General features: G+C 57.3%; 1 protein-coding gene across 5 annotated transcripts in view; it reads right to left on the bottom strand.

The window, feature by feature from the left end:
• SPSB1 (splA/ryanodine receptor domain and SOCS box containing 1) overlaps window positions 1-18,353 on the bottom strand; it is an 83,142-nt gene that overhangs the window by 27,762 nt on the left and 37,027 nt on the right. Inside the window, exon 1 of one of the 5 annotated variants that reach the window (XM_086715603.1) lies at window positions 1,338-3,490. The exons of 3 other annotated variants lie outside the window; for them this stretch is intronic. The gene's annotated coding sequence lies outside the window, so the exon portion shown is untranslated. Of the gene's footprint in view, window positions 1-571; window positions 1,223-1,337; window positions 3,491-18,353 lie in introns of those variants that run through there. One more of the 5 variants, XM_086715600.1, reaches the window with a different exon arrangement.

Here is an 18,353-nt window from a genome sequence, read left to right as displayed (position 1 = left end):
AGAAGTAATGCGCAGAGCCCGTCAGGGCCTCGTCCTCTTGCCAGACCCCCCGGAACAGGGGGGGACTTAGAACGGGCCGTAGATTCCCTGGCCCACAGCTTCCAGAAGCCCCCGGCCACTCAGGGTCTGGGAAGACCATGGTTTTGGCAACAGCATTCCAGACCTCTCCTCCTCTCGCAGCTCATCAGGGGCTCCCTTCTGCCCACCCTCCAAGCCCTCCTCAGCTCTCCCTTCTTCTCCAAATACCCTCCATTCGCCGGCTAGCCACGCCAGCCTCGCCGCCACTCTCCGGGAGCCTCACGCGCTCTCGCGGCCACACCTGCTGTAGCACCGACCCTTTCACTGCAAACAACCCCACCTGCTGGAATCCCGTCCATCTGTCTGTCCTGGCACCCCTGTCTCCCGCAAAAACCTCCCCCAGAATCACCTCGGGACGCCGGGTCCTGCCAGAACCTAGAATGCAGGTCCCTTGTGGCCCCAAGTAGCATCCTGGCTGAGGCCCACAACCTTGCCCGGGACCCGCCCCTCACGGCCGGCCAGCAAGTGGCCTCACCGTCTTCCGGACACCTACCGCCGGATCCGGAGTTCTGGAATGTTTCGGGCCAGTGCCTGGGGAAAGCGCCAGGAGAGGAGTCCACGGGCTCTCGGGCTGGGGGCAGATCTGAGGAGGGGAGGCTGCCTCCCTGCCAGTGGCCGGGCCTGCGGGTCCCCCAGGCCTCCTCCGCTGGGGCTAGATCAGCCCTGGCCTGAGCGAGCTCCGCCGTCACCAAGGGGAAGCGGCCCTTGGTTACCACTGGCCGGGAGAACACAGAAGGCAAAACAAACAGTGGGGCCCGCTCCTCCACGGACTCACTCCTCGCTGCTGGGAACGATTACAAGGTAACAGGCCAGTTTTTAAAAGCCCTCCAGAAGGGAGGCTGCGGCCCAATGGGAGGCCACTCTGTAACCCGTTCCCTTCCTCCTGCGGCCGCTGCACCCTCCCCAGGACCCAGGGGCCCTCCGTCCACCCACTCAGGGAAGCCCGGGGCAGCCAGGCTGCAAGTCGCAGAGGAAGCCGGGGGGAGGCAGAGTCTCAGGCAGACACGGCAGCCGCTTCGGCAGCCACGAAGCCAAGGTCTCAAAACGACAGGTGGGCCCACGTTGGCAGGTGTGGAGGCGACTTCCCCGAGGACCCCGGCCGGGCCTGCAGGGGCAGGCTCAGGATAGCACTGTTCCCTCAGCCCCCTTCCCAGCCCCACCCCTCCGGCAATGACCAGCTCTCTCCTCCCCAAACAGGTTGCCATGAAATTAACAGAAACTCACCAGCTTAAGTTGCCATGAAATTAATAGAAAGTCACCAGCTTACGGGGCTCACCAGCCGGGCTGGCGGTGATGGGCCCGGACTGCCCCCGGGCCACAGCCAGCCCCCCAGGGCTCTATCCTCAAGCCCAAGCCTGGGCGCTGACTCCCTGTCTGCCTCCAGCCAGAGCGGACCTGGCAGCCAGGTCTCCCCCATGCGGAGGCAGCTCACGGCCGGGGCCTGGGCTGCGTCCCAGGTCCCCATGAGGGAGACTCCAGTGGAAACCAGGAAGGGTTAGAACCGGGTGGCACTCCTTGCCCCCAGGTGGCGGCGGGGGTTGGGACACGTGCAAGGAGAGGTTTTCTGGCTGCTTGCCGCACCCCCACCCCGGCCCCTGGGGATTTACACCTGAACCTTTAATATCTTCCCGCACTGATTCAAGCCCTGCTTGCTCCCCTCTGCCTCCACTCTGAGCAGGTGGGAGCGTCCCGCAGTGTCCCCCTCAAGGGACAGACTGCTAACTCTGGACAGGGAACGTGGCAGCAGGTCCAAAGCCCCAACAGAAGGAAAAGCCACCACATTGCCTGTCTTTCCCTCGGGAATTACCCCATCAGGCACGCGGGTCAGGTTTTCCCCGTCTTAGAGAAGTCATGCTGATCGCGGGCTAGAAGAGCCCACCGTGGTTCAGGAGCCTCCCGGCGACAGAGAGAGAGAGACAGAGAGACAGAGAGACAGTCAGAGACACAGAGAGAGACAGAAACACACAGAAACAGCGAGACAGAAACAGACACAGAGAGACAGAGATAAACACACAAAGACACAGAAACAGACACACAGACAGACAGAGGGACAGACAGAGAGATAAAGAGAGATAGAGACACAGAGACTGAGACACAGACAGAGAGACACACAGAGAGACAGGAAGCACAAGGAACAGGAGGCGGGAGGGTGCAGGCCCTGAACCCTCCACAAATGTCCACTCGGGGCCCCAAGAGGCCAGAGTGTCCTCGTCAGGAGGGCAGGGCCGAGGATGGGAGTGGGGGACCCTTCCCCAAGCCAGGCAGGAGGGTCAGAACTCACAACCGGAGGGGAGAAGGGTCGCAGAGAGCTGGGGAGCCCCTCCGCCCACCCCCAGCGTCGCCCTGCTCTCACCCCCACAAAGAGGGGTTTCTGTCCCCAAGCCGGCAGTGTTGAAGTTAAAACGAGCCAATGAGCTCAGTGACCAGGCAGGCCAGGGGGTCCAGGGCCAGAGAGGGGTTACCTGGGCAGGTGCAAGGTTCCCGCCTGGGTCGTGCTCTGGGCACGGGCACCAGTGGCAGTTGCGCCTTGAGGGGTCCCCTCCCTCCTTTTAAAAGAACCCAGTACCTTCGGAGGTGAAGCCCTGGCTCGCTTGAGTATCAGGAGCCAAACTCCCGGCCCCCCTGTCCCCCCTGGCCAATCCCTGCTTGTCTTAGAGGGACCAGGGGGCCAGCTTCTGCCCCCACCCTGTCCCTGTCACCGAGCTGTTCTTTCTGGGGGGTGGGGGGGCTGAGCAGCGGGGATGAGTCTCAGACTCCCACTCTGACATGCTGGAAACTGAAAGGGAGCATTTCTAGGGCAGCCAGACAGAAACTACTAGAAAGCCCCCCTCCCCAACTCACTTGAGTTGACGGAGAAGTTTCTTCCAGAGCTTCAGGCGTGGACTCTGTTCTGAGGGGGAAGTGAAGGGGCCAAGAATCCCTGGACTAAGACCCGAGACCCTCCTCGGAGCCCCCCTTTCCCTTCCTCCCTTGAGGACTCCCCGCCCGTTGTGATTACAACAGCGGGGACATTTAGGGCGATAATTAGCAAGCATGTGGAGGAGACAGGGTCTGGAGCTGGATGGCCTTGAATGCCACTACACGGAGTCAGGACTCCGACACTGGGACCAGGTGACACATCAGAAAGTTCATCCAGCCCCTGGGCTTCCAGAAAGCGCTCCAAATGGAAAGCTCATGAATGTCCCCTGTTTCCACGGAGCAGGTGAACTTGCTCTGCTTAATGAAAAGTGCCGTGAGGGGCAGTGGTTCTATAAACACAGCAACTGATGCCCCTTTCATGCCTCAAGCCTTGGGGACTGTTGGCGGGGGAGGTGGCCTCCCGTGTGCCACTCCCCCAAACACTTCCTTGAACGCTCTAAGAAACACTCTTGCTTGCTTGGTTTTACTTTGGGGGGAGGTAGATTAAGAACCAGGAAGGAAGATTGGGGCGCCTGGGTGGCGCAGTCGGTTAAGCGTCCGACTTCAGCCAGGTCACGATCTCGCGGTCCGCGAGTTCGAGCCCCGCGTCGGGCTCTGGGCTGATGGCTCGGAGCCTGGAGCCTGTTTCCGATTCTGTGTCTCCCTCTCTCTCTGCCCCTCCCCCGTTCATGCTCTGTCTCTGTCTGTCCCATAAATAAAATAAAAACGTTGAAAAAAAAAAATTTTTAAAAGAACCAGGAAGGAAGAATGAGAACATTCCTTTTAGGTCAACAAAGTTTGCAGTGGGTTAACAACGCAAGAAACACCACTTCCAACAACAGCATGAGAAAGCGTTGCTAGTCTTTCACCCAGAGAAACACGAGCAATAAAGACATACGGTCTGTCAGAGGGCTGAGAGAAACAGAGGCAAGAATGAATACACACGGAGAGGCCAACAGCTGCCCGCACACAGTGGGTCCTCAAACAATACTGGATGCTCACACGGCCTTCACTGTGAGAGGTCGGTGGGGGGCAGTTGGGGGCACTTTGCACATATTCCTGAGTTAGGTGATGTCATGATGATGGCCCACGTGATGTTCAGGTGGTCAAATCTTAACTCCAAAGATCATCTTCCAGCCACTGACCCCAGAACCAGGGAAACCACCACCTTCTTTTAAAGCACAAAGACACCATAAAGACCATTCAATCAAAACGCTTTGTTTTGTGAAACGGGGCCTCCACCGCGGGAGATAGTAAGGTGAATCCTCAAAAAATTAAACACGGAATTACCATTACCAGCAACTTCACTTCTGGAGTTGCTCAAAAAAATTAAAAAATTAAAAAAAAAAAATAAAAGCGGGGCCTCGAACAGATGTTTGCACATCCACGTTCACAGCAGCGTCATTCGCAACAGCTAAACAGTAGAAGCCACCCAAGCGTCCGTGGACAAGGAGTGGATAAGCAAGCCACGGAGGATCCATGCCACAGAATATTATTCCGCCCGAAAAAGGAAGGACATTCTGGGGCGCCTGGGTGGCTCAGTCGGTTAAATGTCCGGCTTCGGCTCAGGTCGCGATCTCGCGATTCGTGCGTTCGAGCCCCGCGTGGGGCTCTGTGCTGATGCCTCGGAGCCTGGAGCCTGCTTCCGATTCTGAGTCTCCCACTCTCTCTCTCTGCCCCTCCCCAACTCGTGCTCTCGCTTCCTCTCTCAAAAACAAGTAAACATAAAAAAAAAGGTCTTTAATAAAAATAAAAAGGAAGGACCCTATGACATGTGCTACGACATGGGTGAACTTTGAGGGCATGAAGTAAACCAGTCCCAGAAAGACAAGTGGTATATGATTCCACTTACAGGAGCTACCCAGAGTGGTCAAATTCCCAGACAGAAAGCAGAACGCCAGGGGCCGCGGAAGGGGGAAGGGGAGTGAACGTTTCGTGGGGGCAGAGTTTCAGTTTGGGAAGACGAGAACGTTCCGGAGGTGGATGGCGGTGACCACAACCCAGCAATGTACGTGTGCTGAATGCCTCTGAACTGTACCCTTGAAAGTGGTAAAAACGATAAGTTCTGTCCTGTGTCATGTGTATTTTACCGTAATAGAAAATGCTTCGTTTTCTACGCAAATCAGGAAGAAAAACCTGAAGCCTAGAAAAATTAAGTGAGGGAAGAGGGGTCCCTGCTCCCCCGAGCTACCAGAACCAGTGATGAACGAGGCAGACGCCCTTGGCCAGCCATCCCTGTCCCCCCCCACCCCGCCTCTCCCAGCCAACCGTGGCCAAGGTTGTCCACACACGGATCTGTTTTCCCAGGAGCCACGCGGGAGGGGGGATCAGCCCAAGCAGCGATAGAATGTCACCACTGATTTGGCTAACGGGCTCCCCAGACCTCTTTGCCAACTTCCCTTCCTCTCGGTTAGAAGACCAGAAAGGGCTTGACTACGGGCAGGCCGCTTCCGGGCCCTGCGCACGCGGGGTGCTCACATGGGAGCCGGTGCTTCGCCAACCTGCCAGGGCGGCAGAACTGGCAGGAGATAAAAGTGGGCTTGAGAAAGAAGACAGCTTAGAAAGACAGAGCCCACAATGGCTAAGGGGCTGGGACAGGTTGCTGTCCAGGAAATGACTCGTGTCTCCCCTGGTCCCTTGGGGCCGCTCCGGGAACAGACACTGCAAGAGGAGACCAAGCTTCTCGAGCTTCTCACGGGAAGGCGGCTTCCGGCAGCTTCCCCCACGGGCTGGGAACCTGTGAGACACCTGAGGTGGCTGGTGGCTGGCGGGACCCAGGAGGGCAGCTTGGTCCTCACTCCCTGCTGAAGAATACCGAAACCGAGCTGGAAGCCACAGGGCCCAGGGCGCCCCGGGGGCTCGCTGCCCTCTCCTGCCACCACCCACACTTCCCGTGGCCTCTGTCACCCTCCACATGCTCAGGCTGCAGAATCTAACAAGCTGAGGTCAGACCCCAGCCACTTTAGGGAAAGTGCTCTTGTACGGTCAAGACCTCCTAATGAATAAACTGAATGGCCTAAAACAGCATCTTCTCAATCTCTCAATCATGTGTGAGAATACTGACCGCGTCCTTGACCTTGAAGCGTCAGTTTCCCACTGGGTGAGGCTCCCACTCCGGCTCCTTTGCCAATTCTGCCTCGTGCCCCCTAAACACAGAGGTTTTTGGCAAGACTCTCCCTCTGCTCTCCAGGTTCCAGGGAGCATCTCCCCTTGACCTTGACCCAGCCGGCATACAGCATCTCTAATGGCAACCCCGCCCCCGACTCACACACAGCTGCCCCAACTCAAACGCGGGCTCCTCCCAGCCTCTACGCCTCTGCCAATTCCTGTCCTCGCTCTCACGATGAAGTCACCGTCACCTGCAAGGCTCCCCCCAGCGTCCCCAGACTGGCCTCCCTGCCCACAGCGTCTCTCTGACCCAGCCCACACAACCAACCGTCCTCAGACCCTCTCGTTTAGACAGCTTTTGTTCCTTCTGAAAACCTGCAATCCACAAATGTATAAAAGGGACGCGTATTTTCGACACGTAAAGCGAACAGCTGCCAACAGCGTCGCGTCCGTTTCTGCGCTTCCTGCATGGTGGCCAGAAGGCCGGATGACTCGAACGGGTGACTCGGGGGAGAGGTAAATACAAGTGGTGAACACACTCGTATGGAAGGAGGCCCCAGCTCCCCGGTAGACGGAGAAACACGGAACCGAAGTGATAATGCTCTATCATTTCGCACCCCCCGGGGTCTCTACATAGTCAATGCAGACACAGCACCAACCGCTGGGGGGGGGGGGGGCACGAAGGGGCACCCGCACGGCTGGTGAGGGCTGAAACGGTGCCGCTTTCGAGAAACCAAATCGAAAGAGAAATCATCCCAGCGAGTGCACTCCTGGGGGCCCGGGCCCACAAGAACGAAAGCGCCCTCACCAAGGACGTCCGTATGGGGTGCTTATTACAGAGCCGCTGCCGAAGCCCCTGCTCCCGATCCCGCGGTTTGTGAGTTCGAGCCCCGTGTCGGGCTCGCGGCTGTCAGCGCAGAGCCCGCTTTGGATCCTCTGTCCCTCTCTCTCTCTCTGCCCCTCCCCTGCTTGTGCTCGCCAATAAATAAATAAACAAATAAACAAATAAATAAATATGAAAATAAAAAAGCAACTAGAAAATAACAGATGTTGGAAAGGATGTGGAGAAATGGGAACCCCTGCACACTCCTGCTGGGAATGTAAAATGGTGCAGCCACCGTGGAAAACCGTATGGCGGTTCCTCAAAAAAAAAAAAAAACCTAAAAATCGATTTGCCGAACGAGCCAAGAGTTCCACTTCTGGTTATGTGCCCAAAAGAACTGACGGCAGGGGCTCAAACGGGTCAACAGCAGCGTCACTCACGATCGCCAAAAAGTGGAAGCAACTTGAATGTCCGTTGATAGATTAATGGATACGCAAACTGCGGCACATCCACACCACGGAATACTATTCGGCCTTGAAAAGGAAGGAAATCCTGTCACTTGCTGTGACTCGTACGGAGCTGGAGGACATGAGGCTAAGTGAAATCAACCAGTCGTAAAAAGACAAGCACTGGATGATTCCACTTACCTGAGGTTTCTAGAGGAGTCAAATTCTTAGGGACAAAAAGTAGAATGGCAGCTGGGGGGGGTGGGGTGGGAGGGGCGGGAGTAAACGAGGACGCTTGCCACCATGAAATGGAATGGAGTGAAATGTCAAAAATAAAATAAAATTATTAAAAAAATAAAAAAGCTGCTCCATACAAAAAAAAAATACAAAAGGAAAGGTGTTGACAGGCATGAAGGAGCCCCTAAGGAGGCTGCTGTTATCAGGGGTTAGGGCAGTGGGCTGTCACCCACCCCACGCCCAGAGGACAAACGTTCAACGTAAGCACAAGGGACTCCAGAAGAGTCTAGATCTGACAGTACACCCTAGAAGGCAGCAGAGGCCGGTGGGTGGATGCCACCACCCCGAGGTGACCTCACAGGGACATTCTTCTCCCACCCTCCCCCTGATCTCCCCACTGGCTGATCCCAGCTGGAAGCCAGAGGGAATGGGAGCCCCCCCAACGCGACCCACCCAGGAGGTGCCCCCAGGACAGGGGGCACAGGGGGCAAGGAAGCCCCAACATAAACTCCAGGACTGTTTCTTTAAAGCAAGGTACAGGATGTGATATAATGATTGGTATGATATATGATATGATATGATATGATATGATATGATATGATATGATAGAATAGAATATGTGTCACCATTTCCATGAGAAAGAGTGTATCATCCGCATGGTTATGCAGGCACGCCAGATCTGGATGGACCCCCCTCCCCAAGAAAAAAGACTATATTTGACACGCTATGGAGGGGACCGGGGGGAGTGTGGGGAACAGGAGTTGGCGGGAGGAGACTTTTCACTACCTCCCGTATTATACCTTCTGAATTTTGAACCATACAAATGGTTCAAAACGTTAAAAGTTTCGTTTGGGGCCGCCTAGGTGGCTCAGTCTGTTGAAACGTCCGACTCTTCGTTTCGACTCAGGCCATGATCTCATGAGTTCGAGAGTTTGAGCCCTGCATCGGGCTCTGCCGTGTGGGAGTCTCTCTCTCTCTCTCTCTCTCTCTCTCTCCCTCTCTCTGCCCCTCGCCCACTCGTGTGCGCTCTCTCTGTCTCTCTCAAAGTAAATGAGCTTTAAAAAAAAGTTAAAATTTGCTTATATTAAAAATCACAAATAAAATTGAATTTTAAAAGTGAAACAAAGAAATTAGAAAGGTGACTGCCAGAGGCGGGGGGTGGGGGGGGGGCAGTGGGGGATAAGGAGCTGTTGTTTTCGTGGGGACAGAGTTCCCAGTTCACAAGATGAAGCGTTTTTGAGACAGGTGGTGTGATGGCTGTGCAACCCCACGAACATGCTTCGCGCTTCTGATCTGAACACATAAAGACGAGGTGACGGTGCTCTGGGTTTCCAGCGTGCATCCCCCAGAAACATATGCTGAAATCCTAACCCCCAGTATAGATCAGGACTTTAGGAGGTGCTGAGGGCATGAGAGTGGAGCCCTGATGAATGGGATTAAAGTCTTTCAGAGAAGGTTGGGGCGCCTGAGTGGCTCAGTCGGTGGAGCCAGGTCACGATCTCACGGTCCGTGGGTTCGAGCCCCGCGTCGGGCTCTGTGCTGACAGCTCAGAGCCGGGAGCCTACTTCCCATCCTGTGTCTCCCCCTCTCTCGGCCCCTCCCCGATCATGCTCTGTCTGTCTCTCTCTCTCTCTAAATAAGCATTTGAAAAATAATAATAAAAAAAAGAAGAAACACCAGAGAGATGATCTCTCTCTCTCTCCACCACGTGCGTAGCAATGAGACAGCGGTATTCCGGCCAGGAAGAGGGGCTCGCCGGCCTCCAGAACTGTTGGAAATACATGTCTGCTGTTGAAGCCCCCTGGCCTGCGGTGGCCTCTTAGAGCAACCCACGATGCCGAAGACAGACGGTAAATTTTGTGAAGTGTATTTCACTATAACTTAGGAAAAAAACAAACAAAAAAAGAAGGCAGAAAAGACATGCTCCAGGTTAACATCAGTTTGAAATGCGGATGAGAGAGACCAAAGGGGAGAGGGTTGTAGGCAAACGCGATGTACTCTCGCAAACGAGCCTGCGTGAAGACAGGAACGGGTGCGTCTCATCAGCCCGGCAAGGCCGGAAGGGTAACGTGGGGACCTCAGGATCCGGTGATTCCTCCTTCCCTGCATTTACATATCACGTATCATCCGGTGAGTGCACATTGTACTCAGGAGCAACGAAGCTATTTTCCTCGTGGAAAAACTTACATACGGAAGGCACCAACCCCCGTATTTTTTTTTTTTCCGCGCGGAACTGACAACCGTAAGCCATGCGGGTTCAGATCAAGTCGTGTCTCCTGGGAGCATCTTGGGAAAACGGCTCCCCCAAATATGCGCACGCGATCCCCTTGCAACGTGCGTGATGCTCGGCGTGGCTTTCTTGCTCTAAAGTCTTTGGTGGCTTCATCCTGCCTGTAGGGTCAAGTCCAAACTTCTGAGATGGATACCAAAGGCTGTGCCCACTCTGTCACAGAAAGGCTGGCTCGAGCCCTCTGTTCGCTCTGACCGGCTACTCCCGCCCCTGCCCCCCACCCCCATTCGGGTCACACACCTTTCTCTGTCTCTGCACACGCCTGTGGCCACCCGCTCGTGGGCTACTCTGAACCAGCTCAGCTGTCTGTCCCTTGGGGCAATTTTCCTTCTGAGACTCTGGGAATCATTCCCGGAAAAGAGTCCAGAAGCCTCATGCCATCATTTCGAGAATAAATTGTCTGCAGAGTGACACTACCCATGGGATGTCCTCCACAGCCCTCCCCCTGAACCCATCCGCACCCAAGCTCACTGTCATTCTGGCAATTTGTCCAAGGTCTCCCAGACTCTGGCAGTGCCCTCTGGTTGGCTGTCGGGCTCCCCTCCCAGAACACTCTCCGCCCCCACTGTCTTGCGTCCTCCTCATGAGTCCCACTCACCGTCCCACATCACCTTCCTGAACATTCCATCGCTCCCTGGCCACAAGGTCATTCCCCTCCTGCGCTGGCGTGGAGTCCTCTGCCCCGGGGCACACACCCTCCATCCGGGTGACTCCTCTCCAGCTGTGTCTCCCCATCCAGGAACCCCTCGACGGGGGGCACGCGACCCTAATGGAGAACGGAACCACCCGTGTACTCTTTTATACCTTCAGGACTCTCCAAGCTTCCTGCCAGGGATGCCCCCTGCACCGTGCGTGCCCCCCGGGGATGCTCCCACCCTCGTCAGAGCTCCCGCAAAACTGTCTACCCCTGACCAGCGATCCCAGCAGATGCAGGGGCCACACGTACTGGCATAACCAAGAGCAGTGGTTCTCAACTGGGGTGATTTTACCCTCCGGGGGACATTTGGCCACGTCTGCAGACATTTCCGGTGGTTCCAATCAGGGGTGCGAGGTGCCACCGGGACCCTGAATACCCCACAGTGCAAGGGCAGCCCCCACATCAAAGAAAACGATCCTGCCCGTCACGTCAACAGTGTCTCAGCTGAAAACACAGAGCTGAACGGATGCAGTGATCCCTGGACAGAACTGTCTTCACGTGGCCGTGGCCGTGGCCGGAAGCACACCCCAGAACGCCAGCATGTGTGGCTCTGTGTCAGGCCAAGGGGGTGGCACCTCAACCCGTGGCTGTCCTGAGCCCGGAGGGGAGCGGCTGAGGAGAAACTCACCCCAGCATCATCCCCAGCCCTCTGTGTCACCCTGAGCAAGACACTGGACCTCTGTGGGTCTTAGGTTTCCCCAGCTATAAAAGAAAATGTCAAAGGAGATCGGCTCTTCAGCGGATTGGGCTGGAGAGGTTCTTAAAGCACTTGGAAAACTCGTTTCTGGTTGGCGGAACTATGAGCTGCCCTCCTCTGGAGTCGCAGAGCCCATTCGCATCTTCAAGGCTCAGAAAAGTCCTACAGGACAGACAGCGGCAGGTGCTGCTTAACCCTGATGCTTTCACGCCTCACAGAAGGGGACATTCTCCCCGCAGCACACTTGGCCGCGGCCCTGCAAGGGACTCCGGTCCGCAGGGCTTCTGGATCTTTCAGCGCCTGCCGCTTTGTGATCCTGTGACGAGCAGTGCCCCTGCCTCCTGCCACAGCCACGATTATCTGGCCCTAAAGCAGTCGGTGCCAAAGTGAGCAAACTGTCTGTGGGGTCCACACCGTGTCCCCGAATCCCACAAGTGTATCTCAGCGGAGCGCTCATTTATGAATCCGGGGTCAGGGGCTTGCTTTTTGGTGGGTGATAGCCGCTGGCTCTGAGCCACGTTGGGCCCCATCCTCTCAATCCGGTCCGGGGGTTTTGGCAAACGGTGACCCAGGGGCCAGGGTGGACTACTGTCGGTTTTTGTAAATAAAGTTTTATTGGCACACAGCCGTGCCCTTTTGTTGACATACTGTCTCCGGCTACTTTCCTGCTTGCTAGGAGTAGTTGCAACAGACAGCACGTGGTCCACAAAGCCTAAATATTTACTATCTGGACCTTAGAGTTTGCTGACCCTTGGTCTAGACCTTAGGAAATGCTGTCTACCGTGGAAGAACCGGGCCAAACTTCTCCCCCACGCTCCTCCAAAAGACCGTTCCAGCAGGCCCCGGGCCCCACATCCACCCGCACGGAGATGACACATGGTGCCCCAGCACAGAGCACGGCCAGGATGCTGCTGTCTGTCAGCCCCGGGCCCGCCCACGCCCTCCTTCCCCGGGCCCTGCGCTGCCCCCCCCCCCACCCAGGCACACTTCCCCACCACAGCCTCCCTGGATCCCGGGGGGACCCTCTCCCTTCACACACCAGAGCCCCATTTACAGCCCAGTGTACCAGCCTCTTCTGGTTATGTGCCTGATTAGCCAACTTTTAAGTACGTATCCCCCAAAAGATACATTATGCATACATCATGCTCTCGCGGTTCTGTATGGACGGGACCTACCTCAGGAAACACACATCAAAAAATAGAAATTAAACAGGAAGAGGGTAAAAAAATAAAGCTCCGAATTTCTTCCCACACGCTGGCCGACCGGAGTCTGAAGAGGGGGTCTGGAGGCCGTCGGTTCTCAGCTCCCACGTCGGCCGGCACCCTCAAGGGGCTCGGGCCTCGGGGGGCAGGGGGCTGTGCCGGTCTTTCCCAACAAACGGCAGCAGATTAATCACAGGACGAGTGACCATCCTGATGCCTGCTCAGCCCCGAGCACCTGTCCCAGAGGACCCCTGGGTGGGGGGAGGCTCAGGGTCCCCGGACCCAGGAGCCACCTGGCCGCAGACAGGAAGGGAAGGATGAGGAACCCCCCCCTCCCCGCCCCCGCCCCAGAGGAGGCACCAGCTCCTCCCTGGACAGCAAACACTGTGGCACATCCAGGGGGATTTTTGTGTTTTGACTCAGAGGCAATAAGTCTTTCAAATGAAGCCAAATGCAGACAGAGCTACAGTAATGAGGAAAGCCCCTTGGAAACAGCCGGCCTGGGGTTTGCACTCCTGCCAGGCAGGGGAGGGGCGAAGGCCACTGAGCGAGGGCGAGAGGGCAAGGCTGCCTTGTGGGTCCTCCCGGGAGGTGGCTCCTCGGGGCCAAGCGGCTTTGAGGGGATCTCAGGCCCACCCCCAGCTCCCGCCCTGGGTCTCCAACCCTCACTCCAGTCCTCCCAGGCCTGCCCACCGGGAAGGCACTAGGCCACAGGCAGTCGGAGACCCCATGGCTTCCCTTCTCGGTGCCTTTAGTCACTGTTCAAGGGGCACCAGCTTGGATGGCCCCCGCTGACCTTCTGTGGACACTTCAGGTGGCTTCAGGTGTCCCCACAGGGTCGCCTGGGGGCACTCCAGACCCCCTGTGGCATCTTCTCTGTTCCCGGGAGGAGTCAGGGCAGACACCGGGGACACAGATACATCTTCCCTAGAGTTTTATAAAGGGAAAAAAAAAAAAAATTCAACCACAGGGAGCTTAGTGCCAGCCCAGGAAGCAGAGCCGCCCAAGAAAAAAGGCGGCCCGGCCTCCCTGGGCACCTGGCTGCTGTTAGAAACACACCCTGCTCGTACCCCCGAGACACCGGCCTGCGGCTTCACGGAAGGGGGGACGGGGGGAGGGTAACAGCCCCCCGGGAAGGTGAGGGCTGAAGATGCTGGACAGAGCTGATGACAGGATTCGAATCTACCCCCTGAACCGGTCCAGAGGGCCTCACACGGAGGGGGGCATCAGGAGGAGGGCCCGCCACCAACGACGCGGAAGCAGGGACGGGGCCGCCCCTGCACCGGCGTCTACGCGGGAGGGCCCGCTCCCAAGGTCCTGAGCGCACGCCCTTCCAGCCGGCCACCAGTCCTCCGACACTCCTCTCACTGGGCCGCTTCCCTGCCCCAGACCGTCTGCTGGCATCCACGAAACACACAGGTCCCCGTAGCTAGTTTCCTGAGTGACCACGATGGACCAGGCACAGGGCGCCCTCAAAGACGACCGTCAAACTTTCACACAGAAGAGCGTTTCGTGACCTGGTCCTGACTCCCTTTCTGGCCTCGCTCCCATCCCTTCCGGGCCCCCAGCCTCGCCCGCCAAAATGCAAACACCCGATGAAACCACGCAGTGTCCCCAACAAGATGGGCTGAGGGCCTGACTCCTCTGCCCACCCCTGGCTTCTCGTTCTGGTGATGCACCTCAATCCTGTCTAGTCGGGGGGGCTCCCTCTTCCCACTCCCGGCCCCGGGCAGCAGTAGGTCGTGCTCTACCCCGGGCTCTAGGGGTAGGTACCGGGGCTCAGCCTACGGCATCAGGGCACCACCCACCCCTGTGACAGTCAGAACCAGTCCTGGGACTTTCGCTTAAATGACCTTCGGAGAACACGGCCAAAAAGGAAGAAGGCGGATGGATGCTTACACAGAGAGGCAATTGCTGATGCCAGGATCTGAGCTTCTGGATCCAGCTACGCCTGAAACCGCCTGACGTTTTGGCTGCTTCATACAGTTCGGCGAATCAGTTGCTTTTTGCCTAAGGCATTTGGATTGGGTTTTCTGTCCCTTGCAACTAGAAAAGTCCTAATCGACTCACAGGCCAAGCTTTTTAAAGGCCACTTTTTGCTCACACTGTTTCTTCCACCTGAACACCTGGCTTTTCCAGGCTTCTTTCACGGGGACTTTGAAAGCGGACTCAGGTTCCCTCTGGAAAGCCTTCTGACCTCCTCCCAGTGTCATTTTGATGCCCCTACTCTGCGCCTCTCAGTACCTGTGCGTTCTTTCCATTTATTAACCCGTCCCTCAAACATGGACTGAGCACCCAAGCCCTGCCCCTCGGTCGGCTCAGTCCAGGGGGAGACACCGTGGCTGCTGGTTTTCTTTCCTGTCTCCCCATCCTTGAAGCAGGGACCAGGCTGTTCTAACAGCCAGCCCAAAGCCTGGCACACAGCAGGTGCCGGATAAATGTCTGCTGAAGGAGGACAGAGCAACCCTGCCTTATCCACGGACACGTTATACGCGAGGGATGGGGCAGAGATCCAAGCCTGTCCAGGAGCAGACCTTGTCGGTCCTACCTTCAGTCCATCCAGAACCCAGCCACCCTCACCACCTCGCTGCTCCCGCCTGGGCCCAGCACCAGCCTCTTCTGCCCAGACTCTCCAGTACCTCCGGGCCTTTGCACTTCCCGGGCCCTCTGCACGGTACTGGGTACACGGGGCCTGGGCACCCAGGTGGCTATTCCCTCACTTCTGCCAAACCTCGGCTCGAAGGCCGCCTCATCACTGAGGCCTTTCCCGGCTACCCTACTTTAAATGGCAGATGTTCTCTCCCCGCAGCACCCCTGCCCCTGTAACCCGCTCGGCTCTTCCCTCGGCACTTTCCAATGACACTCATTTGCTGATCTGCTTAAGACCTGCTCCCCGGCGCGCCTAGGGGGGCTCACTCGGTTCGGCATCCGACTTCGGCTCAGGTCACGGTCTCGAGGTTTGTGAGTTCGAACCCCACGTCGGGCTCGCTGCTGTCGGCATGGAACCCACTTCAAATCCTCTGTCCCCCTGTCTCTCTGCCCTTCCCCTGCTCATGCTCATGCGTGCGCATGCCCTCTCTCTTTCTCTCTCAAAAATAAACATTTTAGGGGCGCCTGGGTGGCGCAGTCGGTTAAGCGTCCGGCTTCAGCCAGGTCACGATCTCGCAGTCCGTGAGTTCGAGCCCCGCGTCAGGCTCTGGGCGGATGGCTCGGAGCCTGGAGCCTGTTTCCGATTCTGTGTCTCCCTCTCTCTCTGCCCCTCCCCTGTTCATGCTCTGTCTCTCTCTGTCCCAAAAATAAATAAAAACGTTGAAAAAAAAATTAAAATAAATAAATAAATAAATAAACATTTTAAGAAAGAAAAGAACAGAGTTGAAATCTGAAGGAAGAAAAAAAAAAAAGACCCGTTCCCCTATAAGAACACGTGCTTCACAAGGGCAGGTGTCATTTCACTGGAACAGTGCCTGGCACACAGTAGGTGCTCAACGAACACCTGTTGAATGAGTCAGGGGCTGTGCGTTCCACGGAGCCACCTCCCACACTGCCAAGCTGCACAGAAATGCCACCTGCACAAAGCAGGGCCTAGGGCCTCTGCTCCCATACCTCCTTCCTGAAGGCGTATCAGGCATCCTCCTGTCTGTCCCCCCTCTGCTCTGGAACCTTCCGCCAACTGATCGGCAGCTTCTCTGCCCCAAGTTGCCTTCCAGGCCCCTCATCCCTTGAGAAGTCAGTCTCCAAACACGTCAAGAGCTGACCCCTAAACAGCCCAGCCATCCCTGGTGTGCAGGGCAGGCACATACCCAGACAGCAGGGGGCAGCCTTGGCCCCTTCCCTGGCCCCGCAGGGGCTGCTCTTCCCCCGGAACACACCCCCCCCCCCGCCCCGCCCCAGGCAGCAGTGGGAGCAGAAGCGGGCTCGTCAGCTGCTCCGTGCTGAGCCCTGGGGTCCCAGCTTCAAGTAGCCAGACAAGCCCTCCATTCAGCGGCAGCAGCTGGCAGGTGGCTGTGCTTCCAGACGGGACTCCTGCAGCCCCCACGGTCTGCCTGGCACAGACCCGCTCGTAGGGCACCTCCCATCCCAGCCTCGTCCCCACCGCCCTCACCCACTCGGTTTCCAAGAAAGAATGTGTCTGGTCTGGATCCGACAATGCTGGCCCCGTGACACGGAGAACAGACTGATTGTCCCAAACACGACCGTCTCGCCAGTGTCGGCCCAGAGAGGTCAAGGATCACAGGAGTTATCATCACAGTGAGCTGTGGCTCCCAGGCGGTCACACCCGCTCCCGGGGAGAGTCTGGGTGCTGGGAGGCAGGCTGGCCACCTCCTCCTCCCGCTGGGAGCCACACACAAAGTTCCCTTTATGGGAACACGGCGGGCCGGGCACTGGCAGTTTCAGCCTCAGGGAAACCAGGTTTGGGTTTTCTCCGAGGGCACAACCAGGCCTTTGTCTTGCCTCTGCCCCATCCCCACCCGGCTGGCTTGCCTGTCGGGGACACGGCGTCCAGGACCCAAGCCCTTCCAAGCGGACCCCTCTGAGGCTGGGCACGGAGACACCGCCAAGGACAGCAAGGGATGTGCAAACGGCACCCGACGCAATCCACGTTCCCCACCAAAGCCTCCCTGAGCACCTACTATGCGGTGAGCCGTGGGATCACGGCGGATCCTGCCGCAGAGGAGGGCGACGGATGTGACCACAGCCAGTTTGGACACAGCTCACTGAGGCGAGGAATCGTGTAGTCCCACTATGTGCCAGCCCAGCCCCCACAGCGGGTCCCCACGGTGAAAAGAACAAAGTGTTGCCCGCCTGGAGCCCACCCCAGCTGCACCGAGCACATCAACTCGCTAAGAAAAGCATGAACATGTAATGATCCACTGGGATTTGGTCCCCTACTTTGGCACACATAAAAGATAGGCCCGGGGCACCTGGGTGGCTCAGTCGGTTGAGCGTCCGACTTCAGCTCAGGTCACAATGTCACGGTCCGTGAGTTCGAGCCCCGTGTCGGGCTCTGGGCTGACAGCTCAGAGCCTCGAGCCTGCTTCCGATTCTGTGTCTCCCTGTCTCTCTGCCCCTCCCCAACTCATGCTCTGTCTCTCTCTGTCGCAGAAATAAATAAACATTAAAAAAAAAAAAAAGATAGGCCCTAAAAACTGGAGGAAAAAGATACGGCAAAAAACCCCAGGAGCTCTGACCGAACAACCAGGGTGCCTGAGAAGGGATTCCAGAGCTGGATTTCAGGTGGCCGAGGGGGCGGGACCTGGTGTGCATGAAGCTTGCCCGTGACCGCTCCTTGGGGTCCGCATCCCGGTTCTCCGTCCTGCAGGAAGAGTCCCCCTGAATTTCCCACCGGCCACAGGGAGGAAGGAAGGGGGGAGGCCCACAGCCCACAGCTCCCGAGCTGCACGGCCCTGCCGTCTGTGATATCGCAGCAGATCCTGACCCCTCGTCACCCTGGAAGCCCCGCAGAAGTGACAGTGGTGCGGACGTGGCATTGTCTCATGGAGGCCGAGGAGGCCTCAGGGACCCACAAAGGCCACTTCCCCAGAATCTGCCCTGTGGGGCTCGAGCCACGGGGGCAGCCAGGTGTGAGACAGAAACCACTTCCTTGAGGGGAGATGGGTCTGGTGTTTTCCATTTTCTGCTTTGTGCACCTCTGGGTTCCACGAAGACTAAATATTAAGCCCAAGTTAAGCCCTCCGTGGCAGACAGGGCTCCAGGCCCAGGCAAAGGGGGCCACGCGGCCCAGTACTGCCTTCTGGGCATCAGGAGACAACGAGTGTGGACCTTTGGGGTTGTCATCCTTGGCACCTGGGCTTCGTGGAAGCATCTTCCAAGCCCCACCGCGATCTCTGCCGGCAGGCCCCTGGGGGACAGCTCCCC

The sequence above is a fragment of the Puma concolor genome, chromosome C1, assembly GCF_028749965.1.
Source record: "Puma concolor isolate L17-30 chromosome C1, mPumCon1.1.hap2, whole genome shotgun sequence".
NCBI classification, from domain to species: Eukaryota; Metazoa; Chordata; class Mammalia; order Carnivora; family Felidae; genus Puma; species Puma concolor.
This window is presented reverse-complemented; position numbering and strand designations above follow the sequence as displayed.